General features: G+C 44.2%; 1 pseudogene; it reads left to right on the top strand.

Annotated features, from left to right (window-relative positions):
• Nucleotides 1-20169, top strand: part of LOC120229871 — a 31423-nt pseudogene extending 11254 nt beyond the window's left edge.
• Nucleotides 20170-23391: the final 3222 nt, after the last annotated feature.

Here is a 23391-nt window from a genome sequence, read left to right as displayed (position 1 = left end):
ACCCCAATGTTCATAGCAGCACTCTCCACAATAGCTAAAACATGGAAAGAGCCTAAGTGTCCATCCATGGACGAATGGATCAAGAAGATGTGGTTTATCTATACCATGGAATACTACATGGCAATGAGAAAGAATGAAATCTGGCCATGTGTAGCCACATGGATGGACCTTGAGGGTGTTATGGTGAGCGAAATAAGTCAGGCAGAGAAGGACAAATATCATATGTTTGCACGTATAGGAGGATTAGGAGGAACTTGACGGAGGAACAAGGGGGAGAAGAAGGGCGGAAATGGTGGGGGAAAGGGAGAGAGGCAAACTATGAAAGACTCTTGAATGCTGACAAAAACTGAGGACTGATGGATGTGGGGGGGAGGAGGGATGGGCATGGAGGAGGACACTTGTGGGGATGAGCACCGAGTGTTATGTGGAAACTAATTTGACAATAAACTATTTGTAAAAAAAAAAAAAAAAAGAAAGAAAGAAAGAGCGATGGCGGTGGCGGTGGAGTAAAGTGTAATGATCCTCGCAGTTGACAGAAAAGAAAACCGAGGCTCAGCTGACGTCAGGAGAACTGACAAGACTGCACAGCCAGTGAGTTGCAAGCAGAGCCGGGATTCAAACTTCTATCTGTCTGATGCCCAAGGATGTGTTCCTTCCTCTGCATTGCTTTTGAGTGTGTGCTTTCTCATCTGTAAAACGATGGTTTGGATCAGGTTATCTGTAAGATGTCTTCTGGTTCTAAAATATTAAAACTTTCCAGCAAATTCATCAAAAAGTCAATCAAAGCAAACTCTCCCTGCTTAGAGATGTGTGGTAGTCTTGGATATGGTCTCATAGGTGCCTGCTCAGCTCAGTTTCTGTGTTATGCAGTGAGGGAGTATCCACATCATGACACAGAACACCCATGTGATCTTCAGTTTTCAGGAACATTCAAGATAAAGGTGAGAAAGAGACCACGTCCAGTGGGTGCATCAGCAGGAGAGTCTCAGGTCGTCTGCAGAAGACAGTCCAGCCAGTGAGAAACAGTAGAGGGGAAGGGATGGCCAACGGGGAACTAGATCATCAGATAATCACTGGCAGTAAATAACAAGACACAGATAAAATGAACAGTCAAATCCATTGTCAGTAAAATCCTTTAAAAATTGTTTTTTCATGGGGCACCTGGGTGGCTCAGTTGGTTAGGTGTCCAACTTTGGCTCAGGTCATGAAATAACGGCTGGTGAGTTCGAGACCCGTGTTGGGCTCTGTGCTGACAGCTCAGAGCCTAGAGTCTGCTTCGGATTCTGTGTCTCCTTTTCTCTCTGTCCCTCCCCTGCTCATGCTCTTTCTCTTTCAAAAATAAATACACATTAAAAGAATTATTTATTTCATTTTTTAACATACCTTCGTTATTTCATAAATACGTATAAATATGATAAATATGTATACACATTTGTATAAAATGTGTATTACTTTTGTCATATAAAAAAGTGTGTAAACAAAGGGAAGAACAGCCAATTTAGAGTAACAGTTGTCTTAAAGTGAGGATTTCAGTAGTGGCAATATGTTCCAGGTAGTCTAGGAGAAACACAATGTCAAATATTTTGGTGGTAGAGCAGAGAGAGAAGGAATGACATTGAGAAGCCACTTCATATACTGACGACTAGCTCAGGCTCTGAGCCAGACTGAGTCCCCTAAAATCTTGGCTTTACCATTTACTGGCTGTGAGAGCTCAGGAAAATTCTGGAATCCACCCAGCCTTGAGTCCTCATCCATAAAATGGGTTCAAGAATCTCATGCCATAGAGTAGCTATGAAAGCTAAAGGAATCAGTGCATATAATTTATGTAAATATGAATATGTGCCCAGCTTTGCAGTTTCAGAAAACATGTCACTCAAGCATTGGGGCTCACTTTTAGCTTTCCTTTTGTTTTGAGAATGTCTTGGTACATGTGAGGCATCCTGGGGGAAATGAGTAAAATGTGCTGCATGAATAGGAAAAAAAATCATTTCAAATCAATCAGTGTTTGAAGGCAGAACAGAGTTTTCTAGGTAAATAAGTCTACTCATGTCAGCAAGCATATTTATTTGAATTAAAATAAAAATTTTAATCTTCTCTAGCATCAGACTGGTTAAACTCAATCTCATATGCTCTCTTAAAGAGTTTAATTAAGTTTTCATGTCTTTTTTTTAATGTTCCTGTAGCTCTGGTAAGTTAGGCAGAAAGGACCTCTAATTAAAGCGTGCATGAATAGTGATTAAAAATGTAAGAAGAGAAGAAACACATCCTACGGGCATCTCCTCCTGCTAAAATGCTTGCACACAGCACTTTGATGTGACAAAAGCGCTACAGGTAAAGGGCCACCAGCAGAATGCCTTGTCCCAAGTCAAGGGCAGAGTTTGGCCGAGCCTTTTGGTTACCCAAAATCCTTTTCTTTCATCAGAGGTTAAACATAGACAGGTCATTATTGAGGTTTATCAAGGCAGTTTCTTGGAGTTTTCTTGCTTCCAGGCCTCTCCAGAGCCCTCCAGATCCTTCTACTGTGAGGTTGGGCCTTGGCATGCAGTCTGTGTGTGCTAGGAGTCTAGAGGGTGGTCTTTTCTTGTCATCAAAGCTTCCTTTCAGTAAAAAGAAAACCTGGGGTTGAGGAACACCAGGGCTTCTGAGATAAGGTCCTACGTCAACTGGCAAAATGCGTAACTAAAGACACAGAATGATCAACTCTTTTAACAGTCAGATGGGAGTTCTTTCCAATCACACCAATTCCAGGGAAGTGATGTCCCATGAGTTTCACTACGCAGGATCATATATCGCTCAAAGATGGTAAAAAATGTTGTATGGGATCCTGCTAGTGCCATCAAGTCAAATGTCAGGAAGTGCGATCCACCCTGGTTCATTCCCATACTTCAAGATGGAAATGATTAGTTTAAGGGAAAGCCCTTCTTAGAGAAGAAAAGGACCTTCAGAAAGTCAGAATGAAAGGGCAAGTCATGACTCTTACTGTTTCTATGACTCTCAACAGCTTCTACATGGTCTTCTCATTTTTGCTCCCTAAACTCTATTTCTAATTCCTAAGGGTCTTTGGAGACCGTTTCCTTCTTTCCACTGGCGAGGAGGAGCCACACTGAAAAGTCAGTTTGCAGCTCTTCCTCTTCCATAAAAGCCAGAGGGAACATGAAAACAACAAATCTCTGCAGAGGTTCACTCTTCCATCGAGGCTCCCCTGGGAGTTAAGGAGCTGAGGCTTTGGATGCCATATTCAGCACCTCTCAAAAGCAAATATGACATAACACCTAATAGTCTGGGCTCTGGAGGGGACACACATGGATTTGACCCCCATTTGGGAGCTATGTGATTTTGTGGCCAACAACTGAGCTCTGGCAACCTTGTTTCCTCATCAACAAAAGAAGAATGTAATAGCACTTCTTTGTAGAGCAGTTGTGGCAAGTAAGATAATGCACTTAAGAGAACCAGACTTAGCAACGTTAACTAGCTTTCTTATTCTCTATCTCCTAACAATAACAAGGTCATACTGCACTTCCTCAGGTTTGCTCTGCGCCAGCCACGGTAGCCCCTCTTCTGTCCTCCAACAAGGTGGCCGTTCCTGCCTCAGACCTCTTGCTCTGACACCCTTCTGAAAGGAGGAAGAGGCATCAGAGAGCAATGTACATGAGTGTGCACACAGCTGTCTTGCACAGGGTCACCTGGAAAGGACCAAGTGGTCATTTTTTTTTCTTTTTCTGTTTTATTTTTTGGTGTAACTGTTGAGTCTTGCAGGAATAGGGAAACCATAAATCTGGCCCTCAATCTGTCACTAATTTCTGCCAGAACGTTCTCCTCCTGCCCAGGTCTTCATATGGCTGGATCCTTCTCAACATTCTGCCTTAGGTGCATTGTCATCCCCACAGAGAGGCTTTCCCTGACCTCTCCAGCCTAATCATTCTCTGCACTATTTCCCTGTCCTTAGAGCAGTTACCCCCTTTCTAGAATTATCTTGTTTATCTCCATACTTGTTTGCTGTCTGTCTCTCCCCATGATAATGTAAACTCCATGAGGACAGTGCCCTTGTCTATCTTGAACATGCTATATCCTCAGTGTCTGGCACAGGGTGCATACCCAATAAATCCTTGTTGACTAAATAGTCAATAATTCTTCTGTATTCCATGAAGTTCCATGCATTCTTCAAGGCCAGGGTCATGGCGGGTTAGAGGGGGGCCTCCACATGTGCAATGACAACCTAACTCCCCTGTCCCCAAGCCTCCCGTTCCAAGGTCTTAGAAGGTCTTTTCCTGTCCTGTTTCAGTGCATGTTCAGTGAGTCAACAAGCCAAGTATGTGTCCTGATCTCATGTCACAAGATCTGCTAGTTATGATGTGGAAATGGACTTTGAAATTATGCATGAGGGATGTCCCTGCACTTTGGATGATCTCTCAGAGAACTGTGTAAAGATGCTGAGTGGTTCTGGGGTGCCTGGGTGGCTCAGTGAGTTAAGTGGCTGACTTCACCCCAGGTCATGATCTCACAGTTGGTGAGTTTGAGCCTTGAATCAGGCTCTGTGCTGACATCTCAGAGCCTGGAGCCTGCTTTGGATTCTGTGTCTCCTTCTCTCTCTGCCCCTCCCCTGCTCATGCTATATCTCTCTCTGTCTCTCAAAAATGAATAAACATTAAAAGGATTTTAAAAGAAAAAGATGCTGAGTGGTTGCAAGTGAGGAGAAAAATGTCCTTTGGCTAACAGTGCTATGCATGTTGCAACTCCCAACCTCCAGCCTCAAGAAGAGGGCAGACAGAGAACGACTAAGAAGACAAAAGCCCGTGTGAGTTGTCCGTGGATTTCTTGCACAGGCCTTGGGAAAATACATAAATGGAAATTCACTGAGAAAACCTAAGAAATGCTGAGGGAATGGTCCCAAATTTGATGGCAAAGTTAACAAGAGGCTTTGATGTGGGCTTTACTTTGCTATATAGTGAGAATCTCCTCATGAATGGCAAGTTTCTCAGGATTTTGACATCTGTTGATATCAGGTATGCTTCGTTAATTGTTTTTCTTTCATAATGCGTACCTCATTGCAGTGCAGCAAAAAAAATAGCGGCTTAAATTTGGAGGGAAAAGTTGTGCCCACCACATGTCTGCACCTGCAATAATTTAAAGACTAAATGCTCTATCTGAAAAGAAGAGAGCATCTAGAAAGGGAAAAAAAACCAAGACTGGGTTCTGATGCCAGGCTACAAGATGAGAAAAAGTGGCACTTCAGAGTGAGTCCCTGTTCTGTCCCAAAGCCACATTGTTTGTCATTGCACTTCCCCCCACTCCCCCTGAGCGTCTATTATAAACCAGGTCTTGTTCCAGACATTAGGCACACCAGGATGTAGGAGGAAGAAGCAGATCCAGCCATCCTGGAGCTGACAGCCTGATCGGGGAGACAGACAAGTCAACAAGTACAGTGTCATGTGACCGGCGTCACTGAGGGATACAGAAACACAGCAAGGAGAGCAGCGAACCAATTTATCAGGGACAGTTCACAGAAGAGGTGTTGGAGAAATGATCATCTGTCATCTGGGGAAGGCAGCAAACTTGTGAACCTGTTTTTCTTGCCAAACTAATCAGGCAACATGAGAACCTTAAATTATTTGAGGGGATATGTGCCAACATCCCTCCTCTCCAGCTTTACACGTGTCCCCCCTCTTCCCCCTGGCTCCAAACGTCCCGTCCGCCTACTACCCCTCCTCCCTTCAGCTCTCAACTGAGATGTCACTTTCTGGAAGGAAGCCCTCCCTGACACACACAGGACAAAGTGCTCTGCCTCCTTGTGTGTGTTTCCGTGACACCCATTTGTCTCTCCATCAGACTAACAACTACACCCTCACTATATGCCTGGCTGTGTTCTGAGTGTTTTATGTGTGTTAACTCATCTATCGTCTTCACCACCTTATATGAAGTATTATGACTATACCCACTTCACAGACGAGGCGACTAAGGTCCAAAGAGGTTAAGTAATTTACCTTTGAAAAGTGATAGAGCCCCAGATGCAAAACCAGGAATGTAGCTCCAGGGTCTGCTTTTTGATTTGCCACTCTGTACCTCCTCTTAAGGTAAGCAACTCCCCCTCTAACATCCTGTTCTGTGTTTCTCCTGCTCCAGACTACAAGCTTCTCTAATGCCTTACAGTTATATTCCCAACATGTAGCCCAGGGCCTGCTGCATCGCAGGCATTCCATGATGCTTACTGCATTTTTTTAAAGAATGCCACACCACCTACACTATTCACAAAGGAGTCACCACCTCAGCCAGTACTGTAACAGGTGCTATGCTAGCCAGGTGATGGGTCCTCTAATGAACGATCCTCAGGTTTCTTAAGACTCGGAACCTAACTCAACTGAACGGCACGCAGACCTCTGGAACATGAAATCTGGAGAAATATCTGGGACCTTTTCACCGCAGGTGTCTCCGTGTGAAGTCCTGCCTAGGATAACTGAGCTCCAGAGGGTTTCTTTTTCTTCAACTCTCTTTTGCTTGAAGTAGTTCTATAGTTGAACGTGTTACCCACCCGTCCACCCTGGAACAGGGTTTTGTTTTTGTCTTTTGTTTCTGCTTGTGGATCTGATCCAACATTTGCTTTGTTTCAGTAACTGCCATCCGCACAACAGCTTCCAACAGTAAGGGTTTGGTGCCACATGGCAGCTACCCCCCCCGCCCACCACCTTCTCTCTATGACATGCCATGCATCATTTTGCTTAGCTGCTGTCTCTTTGCTGCTTGATCTATTCATGCCTGGCCCCACGGGCAGTTCAGATGATATATCCCCATCTGGATCTAGGCATGCTCAGTGTCTCCGGGGAACCTTCTGGAAATCAGGCTGCATAGATGAGATGTATCCTGATTTTTTATTTTTCTGATATGTCAGAGGCGATCACACTTCAAAGGTACACAGAAAATCAGAGTCAGAACATGTGGCAAAGGTAACAACAGCAATAGTCAAGGAAACTTTTAGTGTTACACAAAGCATTTTTTTGTCTAGAGGTTTGAGAGAGATTTTGCACATATAGGAGGATTAGGAGGAACTTAATGGAGGGCCATGGGGGAGGAGAAAGGGAACAAATAGTTGGGGAGAGGGAGGGAGGCAAACCATGAGAGACTCTTGAATGCTGAGAACAAACTGAGGGCTGATGGGGGTGAGGAGGAGGGGAAGGGGGTAATGGGCATGGAGGAGGGCACTTGTGAGGATGAGCACTGGGTGTTATACAGAAACCAACTTGACAATAAACTATTTTAAAAAAGAATAAAACAGCTAAGACTCATTGACCGTTACTTATAATTCAAAGAGGATCGATGTAAAAAAGCAAAATGGGAAGAGTTTTTTAAAGGTAGTATTGTGAAATAACAATCAGTAGGCATCTGTGATCGAGCCTGGAAAGTAAATGACGTCACTTAGTAGGTAGTTCTGATTAACTGTGTGTCTCAAATCAAACGATACCATATGGTTTATTAATCTTCAAAAAATTAAAATGAATTCTATTATCTTAGTCCCCAAACTAAGCATCATTTATTTCTTAATGTTTAGAAGTCAACCCATTAATGTTGTTTAATCCATCTTTAATACAGCAGACACCTCCAGCGAATTAAAAAAAAAAAAAGTAGCATCATTTCTCGCTGGGTGAAGCTTGAAGAGACAGGAGAAGACATGGGTCCTGTTTGCTCTGACGTCACGCGTACTACTACACAGCTAGCCCCCAACAGAGATGAGACCTGAATGCCCTATTCTCAAACCCCTGCAAGCTCCCATCCTTTCCAGGCCCTCACGCAGCCCCTGAGCCCTTGCTCTGCTCTGTTTCACCCTGAATGCCGAGAATGGCTTTCCTGACTGTAAGTCTTCCATTCCTCTCTTCAGCAGACATTCACGTTAGATTCCATTCGATCTACTTCTAGGTGATCAGTGTCCTTAAAACCAATCGCGGTCTTGGTGACCTCAGCTGATCCGGGCCCCTACAAGGGGGGATCAGACTTACTGGACCCACTCCCAATACACCTCCCAAGTTGTCATTTTTCCAGTGTAAGGACACAACACTGGTGTCTTGGTTATGAATTCAGACCAGGAATTTTAAAGAGAAGGTAAGGAAGAAAAAAGAAAGGCTTCTGTTCATGGATCGGTTGATACTGAGAAGTCTTAATAGAAGAGGTTTGGACAGATGCAGATTTGTTACAGAGCATTGCTATTCAATCAAAGGGATATTTGAGGCTCTCTAAAGGTAAATTATTGCAGGGGGAAGTGGATTAAATCCCATCAGGCATTATCTTTGGCTTGTGAGAGGGAGCCCGGGGAGGTGTAAATGACAGACAGTTTCTTAGCTCTCCCCTGCAAGTAAGAAGTATGCCCAGAAACTGCAGTGGTTCCAAACCGCAAAACACCTTCCTAGAGACGTTCAGTGGAATGTGCTCGGGACTTTTTTTTTTTTTTTTCACCCAAATGATCAGCTGCCAAGTGGCTGGCTCCAGCTCTTACTAGGCACTATGTTAGCACTTCCTGTCCTTGAGCAGAGCGGCCCTGAGGGTTTGGGGGCATTCTTTTCCAGACGCCTAAAGGATGGCTGTCTTTTGGCCCCTCAGCTCAGGTGTTCCTCAAAGGTTTTAGCTCTTCTTACCTGCTATTTAATTCCCAAGCCTGTTTATTTTATGACAAAACGTGTTCCAATCAGTAGCTTGTGAAGCCACCTTTCCCGAGTGCCAGGCATCGGGGTCTGGCATCCTCCCTGTGCCCCATGTCCTGCTGCTTTGATAGGCCTCTGCCCTGAGACTTGGGGTGGCTTCTCTCTCCTGTTTGCCCAAGGGACTGAAGGAAGCAGGTGTTATGTTCTTGAGTTTTGGGAGTCCTTGAGGTGGTCACAAAATGGCACTCTTCATGGTCTAAATTGTTCCACACACACCTCACCTCCCTGAGGATGATGGCTTTTTGTGGATTTTCCTCTGGGGTTTTTGTAAACATGATTTACTCTGTGTATTATCGTATACTTGATGGCTCAGAATGACAGAAATGTATTGTCTCACAGCTGGGAAGTTCGGAAGTATAAAATCAAGGGATTGGGGGTGTCGTGCCCCCTCTGAGGCCCTGGAGAGACTCTGTCCTTGCCTTTTCTAGCTTTTGGTGGCTGTTGACACCCTTTAATCTCCAATCTTTAGCGTATATGCTTCCTCCTCTTTATGTATCTGTTCTCCTCTCCTGTCTCTTATAGGGACACTCATCACTGGACTCAGGTCCCACCCAGGTAATGCACGATGATCTCATCTGAAGATCCTTAACATAATTCTATCTGAAAATATCCCTTTTCCAAATAAGTTAATAGGCACAGTGTCTGGGTATTAGGACATGGACATAGCTCCTGGGGAGAGCCATCATTCAACTCACTACGTCTCACATTCTGATGACAATTCTCCACACACAACTGGCACTCACCCTCTCGTGTTCACCACAGATATCACATGGCCATTTGAAAATTTTTTTTAATGTTTTATTTATTTCTGACAGAGAGAGAGAGAGAGAGACAGAGACAGAGACAGAGACAGAGCGTGAGTAGGGGAGGATCAGAGAGAGAGGGAGATACAGAATCTGAAGCAGGCTCCAGGCTCTGAGCTAGCTGTCAGCACAGAGCCTGACGCGGGGCTTGAACCCATGAATTGTAAGATCATGACCTGAGCCAAAGTTGGACGCTTAGCCAACTGAGTCACCGAGGCACCCTGTCACATGGCCATTTTGAACCCAAGGTAGACCTTGTACCAGATTGCTGCAGTCAGGTCTGAACACTCACAGAGCAAGGTGTGTGGTCTTTGCAGATAAGAGCAACTAGAGATGCTGGTGGCTTTAAAACTGGGACAGGTTAGCTGAGAGGTGTCTGCGGGTAGCACCGGAGTCTCCCTAACGGATCTGGCTGCTTTCAAGGTTTGGGTTAAGGCTAAGACTTCTCCACGGCCACGTTTAGTTTCACCTCAGGCCCAAGTCAACATTCAGAGGCCTCTTCCTTTCTATCACTTCCACCACTACTAAAGTTCAAAACAGATCTCTGCAATACTTTTTTCTTGGTAATCATGAGAACAAATAGATTAAAGATTTTTTTTTTTTTTTAATGTTTTATTTATTTCTAGGAGAGAGAGAGAGAGAGAGAGAGACAGCGTGAGCAGGGGAGGGTCAGAGAGAGAGGGAGTCACAGACTGAAACAGGCTCCAGGCTCTGAGCTGGCAGTCAGCACAGAGTCCGACGTGGGGCTCGAACCCACGAACCGCGAGATCATGACCTAAGCGAAAGTCGGACGCTTAACCGACTAAGCCACCCAGGCGCCCCGAGAACAAATAGATTAAAAATCAGTAGAGCCACAGAATATTTGAACAAAATAGATTTGGGACAGCAAACTCCCCAATTCGGGCTTCTGCTGACTGTGTGTGACACATGCTGGTCTTCGATTACTCCGAATCCTTATGATGTGGAGGCTCTGGTTCCTACACGTCTGGAGAAGTGACTCCGAGAAATACATGGAAAATGACCTTCTCCATCCATTCACCCAACAGATCAATACGAAACGGCTCCTTTATTAAGCACTGATTACATTATGGAGGATTAAAAGATGAAAGATGAATTATAATAGCACCAAGTCCTGTACAGAGACATACAAAGTGCTTTCCCACATACAATCTTACGGGGTCCTCAAAACACACATGCAAGATTACTTGTGTAGTTGTCATCTCATCAAATGTGAAACGGGAGCAAAGAGAAGGGAAGGGGGTGACCAGTGCTCTACAGGGAGTAAAAGGCAGGGCTGGCCCATGACTTAAAACACCTCGCTCTCTAGCCCTTCCCCATGCCATGCCAATGATGCCTTCAAGATGAACATCAAGTAAGGGAGTTCATCCGTCAGGGTCCCAGGAGGAAGCAGAACACACTCTAGATGGTGCATGGGGAAAGGTTTTGATGGAAAGACTACATATAGAGGCGTGAGTGTGTTACAGGAATTAGCAAGGGCTGTTGAGGCATCCAAACAGCAGCAACAAACGGTAAGCCACTCCTAGTCCTACGGCGGAAGGAACAGGGGAGGAGGGAGTGTGACGGGAGCTGATGACAGGTGGGGGAGAAGACGGGCCACTTGGCAGAAGCCGCGATGTTGGAGGGAGGCAGCTACTGGCAGAGCTGCAGAGCTAACGCAGGGGGAGAGAAGGAAGGGCGCTCCTCCCCAGCCTTGATCTTCCTATTGGTACCTCCCTCGAGCTGCAGTCAGGTGGAAGCTGGCCGACAAGGGAGCCAGCTGACACAGTGGTTAAGGGCCAGCATCCCCGAGGAGGGAACAAGGCAGAGAAAGGCACAGAGTGCATCTGGGTGAAGGCCGGGGTGGTGCAAAGAGAAGACTGGCCCAAAAGACAGAACATGTACATAAATAATAGAATCCAGATGGAGGAGAGAATTTCCAACTTACAGGTAAGCAGGTGGGTTAGTGTGAGCCTGGGAATCAGGGAAGCCTTCATCAAGAAGTGCTGTGGGTGGGTCTTGAGGAAAATGAGACATCTAGAGATACAGAGATAGGAAAGTGGTATTCTCAGGCAGAACGACAATACAACAAAGGCATGCACACACAACATGTATGGGGTTGGGAGTGCCTGTGTGGGAAATAAAACTCAGTCTTCTGCTTTGAATAGGACTATAGGAAAGGGGAATAAGGCTGGAAGGTAGGTTGAGCCCTGGAAGTGAGGAGCCTGAAATGCTCTATGAAGGAATTTGGCTTTTATTCCCGGGGCAATGGAATCCCAGCAGCCTTTCTGTCAGGGGGAATGTGTAGAGAGGTTAATCCCCTAAAACAGAGAGCACAGGCCATACAGAGGAAGGAGAATGCTGTTTTATGGGAAGAAGTGGCAGCCAAAAGGCTTTGTCTTTTGCTTGAATTGAAACAAGTCACCCCAGGAAGATCTTTACGAGATCCTTTCTCCCATTTGCTTTTGCTCCCTAGTCTTTAAAAATCAAGTTCAGGCTCAGTTAAATATTCAGTCAACTGGCTAGTTAGTTTAGTCTACTAGTGCCAAAATTTAAGGGGCATCATTGAAAAATTAGTAAATTCCATGAGAAACCTAGACAGAAAAGGATTTCATAATGCCACAGCCCAAACTCCCACGCACCACCCAGCTCTACTGACGTGGTGTGGAGGGAAGGTGCAGGGGTCAGCTTCTCTTCTCTTGGAGTAAGATGCTTTTCTTTGTCTGTTGTTCTCTCCTTTTAGCTACTGTTCAGCTACTGGTCTAATATTTTTGGTAGCCACTTATCTCAAGGAATCAAGAGACTCAACCCTCTATTCTGAGGTTGTTCGTTTTGTTTTTCCTAATAGAAATTTGGAATGTGTAACTTAAAAAAGAATTTTAATGTTTATTTACTTTTGAAAGACAGAGAGAGAGACAGAGTGCAGGTGAGGGAGGGGCAGAGAGAGGGGGAGACACAGAATCCGAAGCAGGCTCCAGGCTCTGAGCTGTCAGCACAGAGCTCGACATGGAACTTCAACCCATGGACTGCGAGATCGTGACCTGAGCCAAAGCTGGACACTTAACCAACAGAGCCACCCAGGCGCTCAAGGAATGTGTAACTTTTATATAGCCATGAGGCTCAGATTCCAAGCTGCAGGGCTCTTCCAGATACTTCTACGAAAGTCCAAACCTCTTCCAGTTGCTGCCAGTGCTAGCAGAATTCCGAAAGGAGGGAAATGGTAAAGAGAGTAGAGAGGTTGCAATGTGCCGAGTCCTAGGATGTTGTCAGACAGACACTCGTGAGTGAAGCATTATTGCAGACTCACAGATTGCCACAGAAATGTCTGTGCTCACAGAATAGTTTATCGACTTCAGAAAAACTGATTGGCTTTCTGATCCCCAGACTTCTGGAGGGAAGCATTGTATCAGTAAGATATCTATATGGATTTGGGACCATATAAGACACTAAATGAATTGTTTTTCCCTTATCTCATTTAGGGCATCATGCAGAGAAGAACATGGAATCTGCAGATGATCCTGATGTAAGCCCCCATGAGCTGTGTAATCTAAGACCAGGCCCTTAATCTTTTTGAGCCTCAGATTCCTCATCTGTAAGATGAGCAGGATAATGTTCATGCCACAGTATTAAGATCAAATGATACAGTCTCTTGTCCTGCTATTTTAAAAACTGTAGCAACTTGTCTAGGTGGTAGTTTGTTATGATTGCTATAATTTCTTGGGAAGGTATCTATTTTAATTTATCTGGTTAGAAAGGGTGATAATGGGGTTTAGGAGTCTACTGGCTATCTGTCTGTACCTTGGACGTTGGTCTTTAGATCTGTGGAAAAGGATGTAATTCATTCTTCAAAAATCGTCTGATTCCCTGGTGACGCACTGTGGGACACATGGTGATGAGTAAACACAGTGTCCGTACTTCTGGGGCTTACAGTGGAGTGGATAAATGGATGGATACATGGATGGATGGAGGGATAGATAGATAGATAAACAAATAGACGGACAGATAGATGTGGAGATCGACAGAATTAGATTGTTGATGTGGGTGTGGAAGCAGATGTAGGTGTAGCTGTAGATATAGATGCAGATGTAGATACTGGATGCCCTGTCCTATGTTAATTTTGCTGATGAGTGGCCTTTGCAAATAAAGCTTTGCTCTCCACTGCTTTGATGACAATGGACATGGCTGTGAGATTGGAAAATGAAAGGTTCACCCAGAAGAACAGGTTAATCAACATCCGTGCTTTACTAAACACGCTACATAATTTCCTTCATAGACATTTGGCATAAGAGTTCTTCAAACGTTATTGAAAGCAGATAAAAAGTAGTTCCCTAACTATGCATACAGGAATCTGTCCCACTTTTGTCCTGGTTAGTGAGTGCAGTATCATAGAATCTTGGATGTAAAAAGGAAAATCATTTATAAGACTAGAGAATAAAACCTAATATTTTTACCTTATGAGTTTTTGCTAGGGTACTTTAAAAACATAACAAGGTGGTCTCCCGTCTGCTCTTTCCCTCACCTTTGAAGAGACCAGCCACCACAGTCATGGAAGGGGTTTTGCCCTCACTAGTTCAGAGGCCCCCCAGGAAGACTCCAAACTGTTAACGAAAGGCACACAGTCTCATTTGCACAGACTGGATTTGTCACAAATTTACCAAGTCCAGAATTCCAGATAAAGTATTTCAGCCTTCACCTGCAGGTCATGAAAACTATGCTGGGGATCCACAGCACCCTCACAAACTACATACTGTTACCAGAATAAAGAGTACAAAAAGACGTCCGTATTGAGAAAAAGATACAATAAAGATGCTTGGATTAGAAAAAGCACATATTCCTCAGGTTCACAAGAATATCCCTTCAGTGAATGCAAAACTGAAAGTGGTTCAACATTTGATAAGAATCAAGCCCCTGAAGTTGCCACAGGGACTTCCAGCAGAGGAGGACATGTCTAACACGGCCTCAAGAGCACTGGGGACTAGTGGTGCGGTGGCATCCAAATACCATGTAGATCAGGGAGCAGTTAAGTCCCAATGCCACAGTAGTTTCATATTTAAAAATGTAAATCATTTTTTTTAATTTCAAAAAAATTAATATTTATTTATTTTTGATAGAGAAAACACAAGCGGGGGAGGAGAAGAGAGGGAGGGAGACACAGAAGCCGAAGCAGGCTCCAGGCTCTGAGCTGTCAGCACAGAGCCCAAGGTGGGGCTCAAACCCACAGACCGTGAGATCATGACCTGAGCTGAAGTCGGACGCCCAACTGACTGAGCCACCCAGGTGCCCCTACATATGTAAATCATTTTTTCAAAAAAATGTTTTATTTGTTTCTAGGAGAGAGAGAAAGAGACAGCGTGAGCAGGGGAGGGTCAGAGAGAGAGGGAGTCACAGACTGAAACAGGCTCCAGGCTCTGAGCTAGCTGTCAGCACAGAGCCTGATGTGGGGCTCGAACCCACAAACCGTGAGATCATGACCCAAGTGAAAGTCGGACGCTTAACCGACTAAGCCACCCAGGCGCCCCTATGTAAATCATTTTTATTTAAAGATAAAAAAAATGTTCACATTAAATTATATTTTAAATACTAGTCATTTTCACTGGCTAAAAAAAAAATAACAACAATAACAAAAAAGATTAATTCTTACTTTTTAGGTAGTGGTGTCATTTGCCACTACATATCTCAAAGCACCCTTTGGAAACACAGACCTGGCTTTATAGACCCTTAAAAATGATCCATTTCTTTAACAGACTGTATTTACATTAAAAGAAACAAATTCCAATAAAATAAAGACTGGTTGAGACACTAAGGATAAAATAATGTGGATTTGTTAAAACATCTTAAGGTATTTTTATGGCGGAAGGAAGGAAGGAAGGAAGGAAGGAAGGAAGGAAGGAAGGAAGGAAGGAAGAATTGAGAGTGAAAGAAAAGAAAGAAAGAAAAGAAAGAAAAAAGACAAAGTCAGACAAGATAAGATTTAGATTTCTGCCCTTCAGCAAGACCCAGCACTCTGATTAACTCCACCTCGAGAAGAGAAGGCTTATGAGGATTCAGAGTTAACCCCAATGAGATACTGTGTACAAGATGTGACTTTAGGATCTGGAGATAAAGTTTCAGTGAATTGGCTCCCACTTGTGCTAACTAGCTTGCCAAATGGTGAAGAAAAAAAATCCACAACATTTAACTTTGGCTTGGGGATCTTTGGGATGTTTTCTCTGAATGAAATAATATCTCATCTGGGCATTCTGGACAGTACAAAATAAAATCAACCATTTAAGGAAGAAAGTGGGGGGATATCATGAAGAGAAATATATGATAAAAGTGGGAGTAAGGTGAGTGAGTGGAAAAAGAAAATGTGAATATGAGTGGCCGCAAAAAACAGCCACTTGTAAGCACTACAGTGTATCTCTCCCCTTCCCACCCCAACCCCACAGACAGATCAGGGATTGTCTTCTTGGTGAGGAGCACTGAAATAATCACACAAAATGCTGTCACTGAGGGGAAATTTAGAGATCATCTGGTCAAAGGTGTGTAAGCTCTTTTTTTTTTTTTAAGCGATGGACACTTTTCTTCAAATAAAATCTTATATGGAAGCCCCACATGTACATGAAACTGATCAAAATAGAGCTTCTCTAGTTGAAGCAGGGGCTGAGAACCCCCACTCAGATTATCCTCACCTCTGCAGAAAGCAGGACACCAGGACATAGCTTGAAAACCACACATCTCCTCATTTTATTCCTGTGATAGCATGACAGTTAAAACTCAGGGGGGTGACATGATGTGCCCAGGATCATACAGTAAGCCTGCAGCTAAACTAAGACCCCTGCCCCATCGTCCCAGTTCTTCATTGTGATTTCTTCCCACTGCATCAGTCTGTGTCAGTCTGATCATGATTATGGGCTTTACTTCAATTTTATTGTGGAAATATTTCCTATGTCCCAGATAAATTTTAAGCAAGCATTTGAGTATCTGAGTCATACATTTTTTTTTACCTGTATCCTTCCTTTGAAGGCTCACTCAAGGTTCTCTCCTCAGGCTCTTTTTGGATATGCAAAATTACCAGTGGCCATTTTTAACAAACTTGCTGACATGCATGCCTCCTAAATTGTGACAGCATAGGAGTGGGAACCAATCTTTTGGCGAGGGGCATATTCCATTCTTTTTTCCCCCAGTAAGAGGTACTAAAAAACCCAGGTATAATCTCTGAACCTCAGTCTTACCCTATTAAACCTGAAAGAAGGAAAGCAGTAACATGAACCACTTCAACTTTCATTCTTTTCCATGTTCCAAGACTGTCTTCCAGTTGAGTTGTGAACTAGTACTAAAATAACCGGCAAGCAGTTGAGCAGCTGCAGATATTGGTATTAAAGACCCAGGATCTTCAATAATCTAAAGTTGTTTTGAAGAAATATTTCTTGGTCATCTGTTCTACACTCTTATTTTCTCTAAGCAACTCAAGAAAGATTAGAGAGGGTAGGGATGATACGATTATCACGTGCTACGTGATGCCTCACCCCCATTTTCAACCATCTGAGTGACAGGAGTGAAGCATCCACTCCGTGCAATGAGAGAGGGTCCCAATGTGAGTGAAACATGGGGTTGCAATGCCCAATTCCAGGCCATGACTTTGTCAGGATATCCATCTTGTCTTTTATGTGACCTGAACGTTGGGACCAGGATAAAGCATGACGAAAGGCATGTAACAATGAGGGTTCTTCAGAGAAACAAAATCAATAGGAGATATTTATTTACAGTCAAACCTTGGATTGTGAGTAGCTTGTTCTGCAAGTGTTCCACAGGATGAGCAAAAACTGCTAATAAACTTTAACTTGATAAATAAGCGATGTCTTGCAACATGAGTAGTATGTGACACCAAATGTCACATGATCACAACTGAGCCAATGGTTCTTGAAATTCGCTTTGATATACAGTGCTTTCTTTGGATTACAAAGGTGTTTCCAGAACAAACTATGCTCGCAGACCAAGGTTTTACTTATTTATTTTAAGGAATTGGTTCACGTGATTATAGAGGCTGAGAATTCCTATGATCTTCAGTCCAAAGGCCTGAGAACAGGGAGAGCTGATGGTATAAGTCCTGGCTTGAGTCTGAGTCCACAGTCAGGAGATGACCAGTGTCCTAGCTTGAAGACCATCAAGTGGAGAAGGTGAATTCTCTTACGCAGTCTTTTTGTCCTATTGGTGCCTTCAGTGGACCTCCACCCACATGAAGGCCAACAATCTGCTTTACTCAGTCTACTGATTCACATGTTCATCTCATCCAGAAACACTCTTGCAGGTACACTCCAGAATAATGTTTAACCAGGCATCGAGGCACCCCCTGGCCAAGACAGGTTAACACATACAACTAAACATCACAAGGCCTGAGGAAGGAAGAAGGTCCTCAGCCCGTGGCCCCTGAAAGCTTGTCACTACAGACATAGACTGGGGTCTGTGTCAGCAGGTGTCCAGAGCCCATTCTGGAACCCAACATGTCTACGGAGGAGGCCACTCTGACAAACCCTAGACCTGACTTTAGCATCCTTTTGAATGAAGCCATTGTCCCATTGGGAAGAAATACAGAAAGGATTAAAAAAAAGTGTCCGGAGCATTTTTAGGATCTTTGGTTAATAAATGGGGGCGGTGGGGATGTGGAGAGGCAAACTTGGAAACATCTAGGTCTCATGATGACTTGAGAGAAGAAACAGCAGGCTGTTGACAGCTTGTTGACTTGGCTTCAGTGGCATAATAAGATGATACCAGTTTCAGGCGTTCATCTGCCAATAAGGTCCCAGGGCATGGAGAAGACCCAAAGGCTGGGTTTTCTTTAGAACAAGTTGGTTATTTGATGTTAATGGAGATTCTAACCATGCTCCTAAGGAGCCGCCTCTGAATAAAAGAGCCCAAAGGGGTCTATCTCCCTGCAAGATGTGGCCAGCAGTAGAAGGCATTCTTTTAAAGGATTTTTGCCATCCTGGTTTGTCTGAATTGGCCTCTTAGGCACAGGATATGGCAAAGATCCACAATTCACTCATTTTCCTAATTTGCTTCAAGCAATCATAATTTTCCATTGACCTAGAATTTCTCTAGCTTGGGACAGACCTCAGCCCCACAGAGAACCAGCAGTGAGCCTGAACGGCCACAGAACTGAAAAATAGGTGATGCTTGCACAACATGAATTTGAACTGTGCAGGTCTGCTTACACATGGGTTTTTATTTTTATTTTTTTATAAACACCATAGAGTAATGTGAATGTATTTTCTCTTCCTTACGATTTTCTTGATAACATCTTTTTTCCTGCTGACTTTATTTAAGAATACAGTATATACACATATAATGTAAGACATCTGAGTTAATCAGCTGATTATGTTGTCATAAGGCTTCTGGTCCACAGCAGGCTATTAGTTAAGTTTGGGGGGGGGGGTATTAAAAGTTATGTGCAGACTTTTGAGTGCATGGGGGGGTGGCATCTCTAAGCCCCGCATTGTTCAGGGGTCCACTGTACTATCCCTTTAATGCTGCATTACTATGTATATTTAGGCAAAGATTCTCTCTACTTGGTAAACATCAGGTTTTTGGCATAACTCATCCCTAAGCCACTTGTCAAGAGCCTGTGGCAGGCAAATTAATCTCAAAACAGCTTAAATTGACAGTATAATACAGAATCCATAAAATCAGTGAACAAGCCTTTCTACTGGGGAAAGACAGCTAGGTCTTCGGTTCTGAACCTGGATGTAAGTGAAAAATCAGAATGTTAATTGTCTGAAAGGACTACCCTGCCGCCCTCTCTCCTTTTCCTCAACCCTCCAGCATACTTATAAAGGAAATGGCATGTTTCTGCAGGGTTGGGTGATTTGGGGGAAGAAATCTGAATTATAAACTGTTATGGGCTCTTGGAAGAAGGAAGGTGCTGTCAGAATAAAAGACGCGGTTCTTTACTCTCTCTGTGGCACCTGTATATAAGTCCTCAGTTTGTGACCTGTTTTCTAGTTGGCTGACTGCTCTCCCCCCAAGAACCTCCCCCCTCTTATTAAACAAGAGACTTGCATGGTCTGGGAAGTACTTGCCATGCAGCCGTGCCCTGTCATCCCGGCCGTGCTGTGATGTGCCAAAAAGACTCCCGGTTGGAGCCAGAGAGTAGCTCTGGCCACTGTGGGCTGCATGCGACGGGCTCTGGACAAGGGTCGCCCTGGCTGCTGGTGTGGGTGCAGGGAAGCAAGCGAGGCTGCTGGGAGAGGAGTGTGCTGCTGTTTTCACCACAAATGCGTCACCATCTTCTCTCCCCTCCCCGCCCCTGAGATGCTGGCCCTCCACTTTCTGTCAGCTACGTCTCTCTTCTTCCACATGTAACCAACTTGTCTCTATGTCATCACTTCATTCAACAAACATTTATAAAGCCCCTACCACCACTCGTCAGCACCCCTCAGTCTACCCTTCATCCTCGCTGCCCTCACTGCTCTGCTCGGCACAAGGGTGCCTGGCTCCTGTTCCCAGGGCTCTCTCCGTGGCAGTTTCTGAAAACTTGCTCATCCTTTGCCTTCCTTAATACCTCTCTCTCTTGGTTTTGCTCCTTTCTCCGATGCCTCTTTCTGAGTCTCTTTCTTGTTCCTTGTTCTTTTTCAGCATTCAGTGTGGACATGTCCCAGAGCGACATTGCTAACTCCCTTCTCTTTTACTTCTGCACACCGCCCTGACCACCACACGTCTTCCCAGGGCGTCTGCCATCATCTACAAGGCAGAGAACCTGGAGGGGCACGTTGCCAGCCCGAATGTCTCTCCTGAATGGCAGCCACGTTTCGTCACCTGCTTGCACAACACAACCATCTGTTCTAGTGACTACAGCTGCATCACAAGTCATCTCAGAACTCGAAGCACAAAACAATTGGTTGGGTCAGGAACTCGGGGCCCAGTAAAGGCAATTTACTGCTATAGGATGTCTGGAACTTCCCCTGGGAGGACTTAAAGGCTGGAGTGATGTAAGAGCTGAAGAACGGAATAACCTGGAAGTTTCTCCACTCATATGTGTAGTGGTTGATGTCTGTGACTGTCACATGCCTGTTGGTTGGGATCTCAGCTGGGACTATCAGTCAGAATACCTACACATGGCTTCTCCATGGGCCCAGACTTCCTTACAGCATGGCAACCTCACGGCCACTGGACTTCCTATAAAGCAGCTCATGGCTCCAAGGGTGGATGTCCTAGCGAACAATGAAGAGGCTGCACCACCTTTTGTGACCTCACCACAGAAAGCACTTAGTGCACTTCCATCATTTGATACCAGTTACAAGGTGTCACAAGCCCACCAAAATCAGGGGGGAGGGGATTAGGCCCCATTTGGTGAAGGAGGGCTGGGGAAAAGCAGTAGAAGAGCGTGTAGGACAGGACATGTGACTTCACTCCTCTGTACTCCCAGCCTCATAACAGCGCTCCATCTGTATGGATGCATCACAGCACCGCATACCCTCTCTCGCCTCCACACTTCTACACCTTCTATTGCCCTGACTAGAGCATCTTCTCCTGACTTCTGGCTCCCATCAGTATCTGACTTGTTTCTCTTACTTCCATTTGTCCTTCAAGCTTCATCTCAGATGCTCCTTCCTTCAGATCCAAGTTTGTCCTTGTAAGAAATGCAGTGTCCTCCACCTCATCTTGTTTTCCTCCCCTTGGTCCCGTACTCACGCAGCAACTGGATGTGGACAGACTTCCCATGCTTGAGCTCTGAGTCACTTAACCTGAGCTCAAAGTCTGGTTCTGCCAGACTTGCTGATTGTATGAACCTCAGCGATTTGCCTCACTCCATTAAACTTTAGTTCTCACCTCTATAAAATGAGAATACGATTATATTTCCTTCTAGAGCTGAGGATTAAATGGGATGGTGTAAAGATATCGGCCCATAGTTGCCAGCTATTAACACAATCCTCAGAACAGCTGTATGGGTCAAAGATTAATTTGAAGAACTGGTGTTTACAGTGCAAACATTTCCCCTCTAGTGCTGAGAAGCTCGATTGCTTAAAAAAGTAAACTTCATAAACTATATTCAATGTACAGGCATCTATTGTCTCTATTTCTATACTTTCTTGTTTTAATGGTTATATTTAATGTACATTCAGTATTTAGACAGCCGTTCTTAGGAACAAGCATTTATATAGTATGTCGTATATTTGGCACAGCTAACTATTTCTCAACAAACATGCTTATACTCCTACGGATGTTAGAGGGAGTCCTCTGCTTTTAAAAACACACTTGCTCTAGTTGTTTCTCCTAGGAAGGGTACCTCTCTTTCTGCTTGCACCATTGATCACAGGAAGGCAGCCAATTCAGCATAATTACTACCCACGTATGACTTCTTTCTCTCCTTGGCTCCATTCACCACTGTGCTTGGTGCTCACCATGCATGGTTTTGGTCTGCTCTGGAGATTAAACACAGCACTCCCTAAGACTGCCCTTGGGTAGAAAACAGGCCCTGTTAAAATATTTGCAATAAAAAGGCATGTTCTTCTGGTGTTTTTGAGGTGGTATTTTGGTTTTGTGATGTTTTTTGTTTATTTCTGTTTTTGTTTTGCTTCTTTTCCTTGAGTTTTTCTAACTTGTCAGGCAGTTACAGTTAGCACAATTTGTGTGGACAGGCTGTTTGTTGTATGCATTACCATGCCAGGGAAGAGAAGATTGCAGTGCTGTTTAAACGCCACATGTAAAATGACCCATGTTTAAGCAGAGTACAGAGAATACACAGGAGCAATGGAGGAGGCTTTATAGGGACATAGATATCGGTTAAGCATATGGATAGAGCCATTCACGGAATGGAATGAGTCACTTGCCTTAGAGACAATGAGCTTTCTATATCAGCTTACTGAAGGGCTGGTTCACCAGCAAATTGTAAAGAAAAATTAAAAATCAGTGAAAAGTTGGATTAAGATACCTTATTTTTCCAAGATTTCATAACAAAATGCCATGAAGACTCACCACAGTTGCTGGACAGCACTCCAGGCTGTGCTGCCTGGGCTGTAGAGGAGAATAGATCTAGAAGAGCCATGTCTGTCAATGAAGAATTTAGTCCTCCAGTTAGTGTGACGGTGAATACTTTGTGATCAGGCCACACGCGCACACACACACACACACACACACACACACACAAAGGGAGTCCAGAAAAATGACTTCTTCTGCAGCTGCTTGAATCTTCACCAGTACATGGAGACTACACATTAGAATTCTCTGAACCCATTCTTTCAAATTCAGAATCATGTTTGGTTCCATTTCCAAAAGTGTATATTTGGTCCCCAGTCATATCCTTTCACTATTCAAACTGGACATGTGTTGATGGGTTAACAGAAGGGGCAAGGCAGGCCGATAAGAATGAGTACACAGGAAGTCAGAAAAACTGATGGAACGGGTACAGATGCACCACGACCTCGTATCTTTAAAATCTTCAAGACATTCTTGCAGGGAATAGTGCTGGGTGATCTGGGCCAGGACTCTGTTACAGAGTCATCTGTGGTGCAAGAAGTGGGCTTCATAGAGCTTAAAGCCACAATCCACCACTGTGCCCAGAAATTGGCCTAAGAATTTAAACAGTGTTTAAAGTGGGAATATGGGGGCGCCTGGGTGGCTCAGTCAGTTAAGTGTCTGATTTCGGCTCAGGTCATGATCTCACAGCTCATGGGTTCGAGCCCCGTGTCGGGCTCTGTGCTGACAGCTAGCTCAGAGACTGGAGCCTGCTTCAGATTCTGTATCTACCTTTCTCTCTGATCCTCCCCTACTCACATTCTCTCTCTCTCATAAATAAATAAATAAATAAATAAATAAATAAATAAATAAAACATTAAAAAATTAAAAAAAATAATAAAGTGGGAGTATGGTTTCAGGATTTCAAAGCCAAAGAGGAAATAGCAAAATATTTAATTCAATCATTCTACTTT

This window comes from Hyaena hyaena, unplaced genomic scaffold (assembly GCF_003009895.1).
Source record: "Hyaena hyaena isolate Hyena2069 unplaced genomic scaffold, ASM300989v1 scaffold_36, whole genome shotgun sequence".
In the NCBI taxonomy this organism is placed as follows: domain Eukaryota; kingdom Metazoa; phylum Chordata; class Mammalia; order Carnivora; family Hyaenidae; genus Hyaena; species Hyaena hyaena.
The sequence above is the reverse complement of the archived record's forward strand: the minus strand, read 5'-3'. Positions and strand labels throughout refer to the sequence as shown.